Below are 9,923 nucleotides of genomic sequence, written 5' to 3'. Positions count from 1 at the left end.
GCTTCTCTGAGAGAGAACTGCCAGAAACTCATTTTAGGATATTTACTTTTTAAAATATGCTAACCGAGATGCATCACACACATACAGAATTTCCTTTTCATTATTATTTTTTAACCAAACGAGAGGTAGTCGAGTCTCTTGATCTTTATGGATCTGAATTGATGATGTAGATGAACATAAAACACTCTTGCTGCCCCAATAGGACAGGGGGGTGTTTCCTACGTAATCACAAAACTAGACTGTAACAACGAATGCCTGGAGATGATGAAAGAAAAGAAGAAACGGTTCTGAAATCACTGTAATGAGGGTTCCAAAACTGAGCAGCGAAACTCGATGCTGTCAGGAGAAACCCCTTCAGTGTTGTGCAATGGCTTGCCAGCAGTCAGGACCACTTTGCTATCACCTGTGCCAGCAGTCCTCCAGCTAAGGAGCCCTGCTTCGTTTATGGTGCAGATGAGGAACACACAACAGAGATGCCACTTTCTGACTGCCCTGCTCACCATACTCAACCGGGGGAAGTAGTCCTCCAGACCGTTCCGTTTCCACGCCTCTGAGGCCACAGTGAAAACATGAAATTCGTAGAGGCGACTCTAACGAAGAGGCCTAATCCCCTAGATTCCCGGGACACTGGGACAGGTGTCCTGAAAACAGCTTTGCGGGGCCTCAGTCCTCCGCGCGGCTCCAGTCCGGGTCTTGGGGACGGCCCTCGCGGGGAATGTCCGGGACTCGGGTCGGTATCTTTTTGGCCTGGGAATTTCCAGCGTGTGGAAAAAGTCCACAAATTTAGTCCTCGCTGCTTGCCTCGCCTCCTCCGGCCCTTCTCGGTGCCCACGCACCCCCGATCGAACCCGAGGATGAGCATAGGGTGTATTTTAGGCGTGCTGGGCTTCCCCACCCCCTCTGCCCACTTAGCTGGCACGAAGAAAGCCAGCGCTATAAAGGAGGCCCAGGCCAAGGACTGGCCTCCTCCTTCCACGAGGTCAGACGGCGAGCTCTAAAGAGGCTGCTTAACTGTTCTTTATCATGTAACCTCAAAAGGAAACCCATTAGTCTTCTGATGCTCTCACGTACTTGGGGGCATTATCGCTGCTTACAGCTGGAAACAGTTGATTTTGCTTTTGCGTATTTGTGTGACTTGACTCTTCAACTACAAAGGTATACTTTTATTATTTGATATTCAATATGAAAAGATATCTAAGGAGCTAAGCTGTCCTCAACCGGTTCCTTTCCCATATTCTTTCCTAGATGTCTGCTGTTTATAAAGTAATAACATTTGCTTTGTGGCAACATATTGTGGGACAGTGGTTGGTTGGTTTGTCGTTTTGGGGATGCAGGATACTTTGATATTTTGGTAATTGCTTGAGTCGTGTCTGTTAGCTTTTAAAGGAAGAAGTAGGATACTGGTGGAAGGTACGTTTGATGGGTGATGAAGATTGTTGACTTTGTATATCTGATGTATGAATTTATCTTAAGCTGGTGATGGAAAATGGTGGTACCTAAGGTGGAAATTTCCCAGGTTTGATGGGTGGGTTTAAAGGTATACTTTCTTATAAAGGCAAACTACATTTACCTTTAAATTAAAAGTGAAACTACTTTTTTTTTTTTTTTTTTTTTTTTTTTTTTTTGAGACAGGGTTTCTCTGTGTAGCCTTGGCTGTCCTGGAACTCACTCTGTAGATCAGGCTGGCTTTGAACTCAGATATCCCCTGCTTCTACCTCCTGAGTGCTGGGATTAAAGGCATGCGCCACCACACTTGGCTTTATGAAACTGCCTCTTTATGGAAAGATATATCTTGAGTAGATTGAAATGTTTTATAGCATACCCTAGGCAATTCTCATATTACCTCTATGAGACTAAAATTTATGAATGGCCATTTTATGAATGAGGGAAAACCATTGATCTGATGATGGCTTGGCAGAGCCTACAGGATCATAACAGTCTACCGGAAATGTTTAAAAGATTTGTCAACGTGAAGGCATGTTTCTAGATGGGACGGATTAGAGATTCTCTATGCCCGGCTTAGTGAACTGACTGTATCAGGCAAAGGGGTTGACCCAAAGAGGATGTGGCATTTATTATGTAAATTTTAAGCACTTGGCAATACATTCTTAATTTGAATCTGGCATCTAAAGAAATAAGTCCCTGGTTTTGTGGAATTTTTTTTTCTCTTAGTTCAATGATTCTCAACCTGTGGGTGGCAACCCCTTTGGAGGGGTTGAATGACCCTATTACAGGGATCACATAGCAGATATCTTCCATATCAGATGTTTATATTACGATTCATAACAGTAATAAAATTACAGTTATGGAGTAGCAACAAAAATAATTGTATGATTCAGGGTGACCACAACATGAGGAAGTGTATTAATGGGTCACAGCATTAGGAGGGTCGAGAACCACTGGTGGACAATAGATAGTTTGGATAACAAAATAGAAAAATGCCCAAGGCCCATTCACTTGCATCGTTATTCCTGATACAGGAAAGCTTAAGCAACATGTCACGGAAACATGTTTATTTGGCTTGAGAATACAGTGAGCTTTCTGTTCCTCCAGCATCTGCCTATCATTTTGCAGGTTAAGGACACAGCTGGGCAGGGTAGAGGTGACAAGCCTTGATGAGTCCCTGTAGGGAGTCAGTGTATAACACATTCTGTGGCTGTACACTTGGTGGTGTTCCGCCTAGGGTACCGGGAGGGCCAGGGTCAGCATAACTGCTATTAAGATGCTGACCGTTTTGGCTTCTGAAGGAAAAGGGGGCAAACCTATCCCCCCCCCTTTTTTTTTGTCCTGACATAATCCCATTCTCAGAACGCAGAAAGTCACCTTCCTAAAAGTCACCTTCTTAAAAGCTGCAGTCTCCTTGGAACATGATCTCCAGGAAGGCTTTCTGATTGTTCAGAGACCACCCACAAATCACTCCTAAACACTGTTTCCTTTTGGCTACTGGCTGACACTGATACGGTGGCCTCTTGATTTCTTGCCCTCAGCTTACCAAGAAGATCCTGAGGCCCATGCTGAACTTCACCTTTTGATCTTGGCTTGATGCTGAAGTCCCGAGGGTGAGCGTGTGTGAGCGGGTGAATGTTTCTAAGAGGGATCTAAGCATTACTTCTGTCTTGAATGGTATTGTCAGTATGGGAAATGGATGTTTTATTCAGAGTTCTAAGGTTTGCAAAGCTCTTACTTTAACCAATTTTTGAAGTTTACTTACAAGTAGATAATTATAATTTACGAACCAAAAGTTCGTGGTTTGGGTTTTTTTTTAAACAAATATATTGAATTTCCATTGTTTTCATGGGAGGAGGCCATGAACACATGTAAGAGGGGAATCCAGCCCTCAGCCGACTGACAGTTTCAGGATTATGAAATCTTTCACAGGCTCAGAGAACATCACATCTGAATGGTGGGTGGGTGAAGAAACTCATTTGAGCTCACATCTGTGGTTTCTGATCAAAGCACTTTCTGTGCCTTCAGTTTGGAACTGTGAGGCCTCCAAGCATTTCATGGAGCAAATACTGGATTTGAACATTTATAAGCATTTGTTTTAGGAGCTGAGCTTGCAAGAGCTCAGCATTTCCTTATGTTACCATTTGAGGTATAGTGTACTCAGCTATATTTCATAGACCCGGGAGAACTGAGCAGGTGGCTCAGACTCCTCCAGATAGAATTAAATGGAAGAACCTGTTGAGGCCCACATTCTGCCTCAACACTTTTGGGGCTAAGTGCTCTGGTCAAGAGAGAGAGTGGCTCTTGGGGCAAGAGACTCGAAGAATGGAGACAAGACAGGGTGTGATTCAGTCTCTTCTATTTTCTCAAGTCTCTCTTATTGAAGGGAATTCTGAGGTATTTATATACACAAGCAGGAGAACACAGGTGAAAACACTTTACCACGTGCACCATACAGCTGAGGTCACTAAACAGCAAAACAAGCTATGTGGGATAAACAATATATTTATCAGAGTGTGCTTCAGCTGTTATAGGCTTTTGCCAACCAAGTCTTTCATCAGGGTATATGGTTCCAGATGGCTGCAAAGTTGATCTAGCCGCTTTCTACTAAAGTCGGCTCCCAACAGGTCCCCCTTTTTAAATTTTTTTTTCAAAAGGGAAGGCTGGGAAAACTTATGGAAACCGTGCCTGTCCTAGGTTGGAACAAAGGACCCCAGCCTCACTTAAGATGGTGAGGCCTCCCTTATTTTAGGGGCAAGGGTCTCGATATGCTCTCTTACCCGTCATTGGCTATCCGGCTTAGCGCGTAAGTTAGGGGTTAATCCTCATCAGTCTTGATGACAGAGGTTTCAGAGTCCCCTACTTCCAGCCTGTAATATTGGACCTGTATGGGTTTACCAAAGCCATCAGTTTGTTGAACAGCATGAACCCAAGAGACAAGAGACTTAATATCTAAACTGTTGATATAAAAGCAAACACTCTTTAAGGCAACATACAACTTCCCCTGTTGGAGAAGTGAAAGGTCTAAGCCTTGTACCCACAAATTTATACCAATGAAATCCTTGAATTTTGCATCAGCTTAGTAACAATTATACAGATAAAGACAGTCTAATATTAACCAACTCAGTCCCCAAGTCCAGGGAATTGGGGCGCCGACTCTTCATTAACTTCTTCAAGCTGAACATGGGCGCTGAGATATTAGAAGAGGGATGAGGGGAAGGGTAAATTGATAAGCCTCTGAAGTCTGTCTTAACTGCATCCAGCTGGAAGTCCAGGGCATCAGTGAACATGCAGGTGATAAGATTCATTCTCCAAAGCTGTGTATTCTGCAATATACAAATCTCAAAACAAGGTTTAGTATCAAGATAATTATTTTGATTCTCCGAAAACTACTGTTCTGGAGGCCTACCTCTGTCATGTCTGATCCATATAATTCTGGAAGACATAACTACTACCTTAATGACATCAGAAAACTCATAGAAAAACCTTTTTTTCCAAATTAGCCTTTCCTTAAGCCAGTAACCAGAAAAACCTTTACATTGAGTTTTTATCCAGAAAAATATAACTATATAACTCAGAATCACACCCATTTTGAAAGTTAAATCAATTAACATTATCATTCTGCTTAGCTCTCTGTCTAGAGCAGCCTTCTATTTATTCCTTGTGTCTTTAAAGCCGTTTTCATCTGTTTTTACTCACTTATTTCTTGCCCCATTTTCATTACTATAACCTTTATCTGTTTGGCTCTCTTGACTCAGAGCAGCCTGTAATTTACTCCTTGCATCTTTAAAACCTTTTTCATCTGTTTCTGCTTACTTATTTCTTGCCCCGTTTTTGTTACTATAACCTTTATCTATCTGTTTGGCTCTCTTGACTCAAAGCAGCCTGCAATTTACTCCTTGCATCTTTAAAACCTTTTTCATCTGTTTCTGCTTACTTATTTCTTGCCCCGTTTTTGTTACTATGCAATCACCTTTGTTTCACTTCCGAATTCAGCCAGCTCTGTCAGTCGACTGGTTCTCCAGCGCAGGGTGTCTTCCACTGTATCCCGCTTACTGGAGTTCAAACATTGAGACTCTGTCAGTTGACTGGTTCTCCAGCGCAGGGTGTCTTCCACTGTATCCTGCTTACTGGAGCTCTAACGTTGAGACTGTGTCAGTCCACTGGTTCTCCAGCGCAGGGTGTCTTCCACTGTATCCCGCTTACTGGAGTCCCTGTTCAGGCGCCACTAATGTTGAGGCCCACACTCTGCCTCAACACTTTGGTGCTAAGTGCTCTGGTCAAGAGAGAGAGTGTGGCTCTTGGGGCAAGAGACTCGAAGAATGGAGACAAGACAGGGTGTGATTCAGTCTCTTCTATTTTCTCAAGTCTCTCTTATTGAAGGGAATTCTGAGGTATTTATATACACAAGCAGGAGAACACAGGTGAAAACACTTTACCACGTGCACCATACAGCTGAGGTCACTAAACAGCAAAACAAGCTATGTGGGATAAACAATATATTTATCAGAGTGTGCTTCAGCTGTTATAGGCTTTTGCCAACCAAGTCTTTCATCAGGGTATATGGTTCTAGATGGCTGCAAAGTTGATCTAGCCGCTTTCTACTAAAGTCGGCTCCCAACAAGAACCTAGATTCGGTACCAGGCCGGTTACATGAATGTGCCAACGGGAGAGGCCAGTTACATGAATGTGCCAATGGGAGAGGCCAGTTGCACAGAAGTGCCAATAGAAGCGGGCATCTTTTCCCAAGGACTCTTCTACTACTACTTGACTGAATCTTGGCTACCACCTACTCTCTGTTCATAGTTAACTGATGCAGTTCTGCTTGATAACCACCATGATAATTCATGTTTGAAGGAGACCACAGGAGAGTGCTTTATACAAACTCAGAGAGTGGAGCCACAGGTGAGTGGCTGCAGTCAGGATTTGATAAGAGATGGCCATTTACTTTCTATGTCCTTTTTAGAAACAATAACAGAGATTACAGGAAGAGCTATCCTGTCACCAATTTCCTTTTGCCCCTCTCAGGATCTTTTCTTCAGTGTTGGAAAGATAAGCGTTGGGAGAACATTCTGCCTCCCCCTAGTACAGCACCCACTGCTTCTGCCTATGAAGAAGGGAGCTTCGGATAAACCCACCCACCGGTCTGCACCATCCCTGATGTTTCAGAGTGAGCTAATAAGCTGACCGAGTGATCTGTTTTCATAGGTAGCCTCCGTGAGGCAATATATGAGAAGATTTACATCTTTGCTATCCAGGTTGTTTTGTAAAAACAGCTCACAGACCCTTCCCAGCCTGCTTTCCCTCCAGGCTCAAATGAGACTAATTGGATAGCTAAGAATGCACGGCGTAATTTATGAGCACTCTCGTCCCTCTGATTATTTTGGTTTGGCATCTTGAATAGCACCCATGGAGAGGGGTTCCTGCTATAATGTGTGCATTTTCCACGTGGATAACATTACTTCAAGAGGGCAAATATTGTTTCTTTTTGTGACCTTTTTGGCCTTTTTAACGGAAAAGCCTTAAGCCATTACAATGCACCATCCTCCACATGCCCTGCAAGCAGCCGTGGCATGAAGATGCTTGTGCAGAACATCTGCAGTATTAAATGCCCATGAGGAGGTGTTTAGGAAAGAAATGTGCTAGGAACTCTCTATAGGGCAAGCAAAAGTGCAAAAACAACAGCAAGATGTCCCACAGTAAATGGTCTATGTACGTACTCAAGTGACACTGAACTTTTCTCTAGTTGCTTGTCTCTTTGTGCTCTCTTCTGTCTCCATCTTTGTCAAGAATTTTAAAAGTACTGGATGTCAAGGAAGAGACCATTTCTTTTCTCCACAAGAGAAGTTTTCTTGCAGTATATCTTTAAATATTTCAAAATATTTTTAAAAATTATGGTGAAAATTATATGTGACATCAAAGTTATGAGGATGCTACGAGCCTGTGTCGACAAGTATCTGTTTAAGTCTTTGCTTTAAGTACTTCTGGCTGGATATCCAGAAACAGAATGGCCAGATCGGATGGTAATTCTGCACATAACTTTTGAAGCTGATTTGAATGACTATTATTGTCTGAGTGTGCGCATGCTAGAGTGGAGGCCGGGTGACAACTTTCAGAGGGCAGTTCTCTCCCCTTTCACTATGAGTTTTGGGGATTTGAACTCACTGAAGAAAGTGATTTATCCACTGAGTCATTTTGCTGGGCCTGTGTATAACTTGTTGAAACTCTGCCATATTAGTTCTCAAAGTCCCTATGCCATGATCATTTTTTTCTTTTTTAAATTTTTTTTATAACACACACACACACACACACACACACACACACACAGAGTTATGTGGGTTTTGTTTGTTTGTTTTTAGTTTTTCAAGATGGGATTTCTCTGTGTAGCCCTGGCTGTCCTGGAACTCACTCTGTAGACCAGGCTGGCCTTGAACTCAGAAATCCACCTGCCTCTGCCTCCCAAGTGCTGGGATTAAAGGCGTGCACCACCACTGCCCGGGGCAGGTATATGTTTATATGTATGTATGTGTGTGTGTGTATGTATGTGTATATACATATACATATACATATACATATATATATATGTGTGTGTGTGTGTGTGTGTGTATACACACATATACATATATGTATATGTAGACTATATATATTTGAACCAAGAGGATGGCAGGAAGTTGTACCAATGAGAACCACTGGGATAACATGCTGGATTCCATATACATTGGATCCTTTAAAACATTTGGACAGCTTGCCACCAGAATGCCAAATTCAAAAGAAATCTTGAGAGGTTTCCCAGAGATTTAAAGGGTCCAGAGCTACAGGGTAACTTATGGATGCAGCCGCTAGGCCTGTGTCTGAAGGTGAATGGAGAAAACCCAGAGGGTGGGAATTGGGTGTCTCTGACTTCACCTCCCTCTTTTCTCCTCCCCCCCCCCCCCCCAGTTCCTCACTCTCACATTCACAACATGGAGATGCTCCATGAGTTTCACAAATACTCCACAATGTAAGAAACAGTGAGAATGGCTCATTTTTCTAGTTGGAATAACTGCACATGGCAAGCTCTCGGGAAAGCTGTAACGGCCATTTTGGTTTTGGCCTCTGCTAAGGGCAAAGAAGGTGGGTTCAGTATGAGATGGGCAGTCGGGCGGTGGTGGTGCACACCTTTAATCCCATCATTTGGGAGGCAGAGGCAGGTGGATTTCTGAGTTCAAGGCCAGCCTGGTCTACAGAGTGAGTTCCAGGACAGCCAGGGCTACACAGAGAAAACTCTGTCTCGAAAAACAAACAAACAAAAAAACCCCAAAAAAAAAATAGAGAGAGAGAGAGAGAGATAGAGAGAGAGAGAGAGAGAGAGAGAGAGAGAGAGAGAGAGAGAGAGAGAGAGATGCGCAGACAAGGGTTGAGCCAGGCTGCTGAACTGACCCTTGAAATCGCTAGTGTCATGTCAGATCAAACTTGATCGCAGAGGCAGATGGACCAGGGCCTTCCAAGCTTGTCATCCTGTGCCAAAGTTTGATAGTTCTTGAACAACTAAGGAAAATATTTTTGTTTTTGTTTTTACTTGTGGCATTGAACAGAATTCAGCATTAAGATAAGAGAGATTCTTACACACAAGGCTAATTAAATACCTAGGGCACAGTGACAGATTACAGTTGGCTTGTAACTCAGGAGGTACCATGTGGTGGCAGCATTCATGGGCCACTTTCAATATACTGCATTTGTTTGTTTAAGCTCCAAAGTTTATGGTAGCCTAAAATTTGTGTATATAAGGTGAAGTGCTTGAAGAAGACTCCCCTCTACACAAATAAATGATTAAGCAGATAAAAAAAAAAAAAAAAAAAACTAAAAGTTTGGGAAACTTTCTTTATTTCTTTTGCTCAACTGCTAGTCTCACTGACACAATCCAGATTAAACCAATTCCGAGGCCTGGTTTCACATCCTCTAAGATATGACCCTATCATACCAGCTATGGATTCAGCCTCTCTTTAAAAATGTTAGTAGCCTTTTGTAAAGGTTCCCGAGTAGGCTGCATAAGCTGACTGACTGTGAGATGCCTTCTTGAAATTGGTGGGACAGTGACTGCTCTGATCCATTTCGGGAAAGAGGTGAGATGCAGGCCAGAGGCAGAACAGGAAGCACAGACTCCCCTGTTTTCCACCTAGCTTCCTTATTTCTGTCCATGACGTACCCTGCCCTGTCAGCCTTGCCATGGCCTGACCCTGTCCATACTGTGTTTTGTCAGTCTTTTGTCAGCTCTGTGGATTGTGCTTCTGATTCATTTCCCTGAAGACCATCCTCTTCCCAGTTCTGTGGAAGAGCATCCAGGTCATGACTCTGACTGTTAGTGTCCCACGCACCCACATGTGCTCAGCTGCTACCTCTGTTCTCACTTTGCTCAGAAATTCTGAATGGCTCCCCATGGCTTAGCACACCAACTTTCCTCCATTTTCCTGGAGCCAAAGCCCCATGGGAAGGGCTCT

At 43.2% G+C, this 9,923-nt stretch overlaps 1 long non-coding RNA gene across 1 annotated transcript; it reads left to right on the top strand.

Moving 5' to 3' along the window:
- The first annotated feature begins 680 nt into the window (after positions 1–680).
- On the top strand, positions 681–7,778 carry LOC143444065 (uncharacterized). The gene is made up of 3 exons (XR_013113600.1): positions 681–1,155; positions 2,988–3,059; positions 6,475–7,778. It is a non-coding gene; the product is annotated as an uncharacterized LOC143444065 (long non-coding RNA).
- The last annotated feature ends 2,145 nt before the right edge of the window (positions 7,779–9,923 follow it).

The sequence above is a fragment of the Arvicanthis niloticus genome, chromosome 12 (genome assembly GCF_011762505.2).
Source record: "Arvicanthis niloticus isolate mArvNil1 chromosome 12, mArvNil1.pat.X, whole genome shotgun sequence".
In the NCBI taxonomy this organism is placed as follows: Eukaryota; Metazoa; Chordata; class Mammalia; order Rodentia; family Muridae; genus Arvicanthis; species Arvicanthis niloticus.
This window is presented reverse-complemented; position numbering and strand designations above follow the sequence as displayed.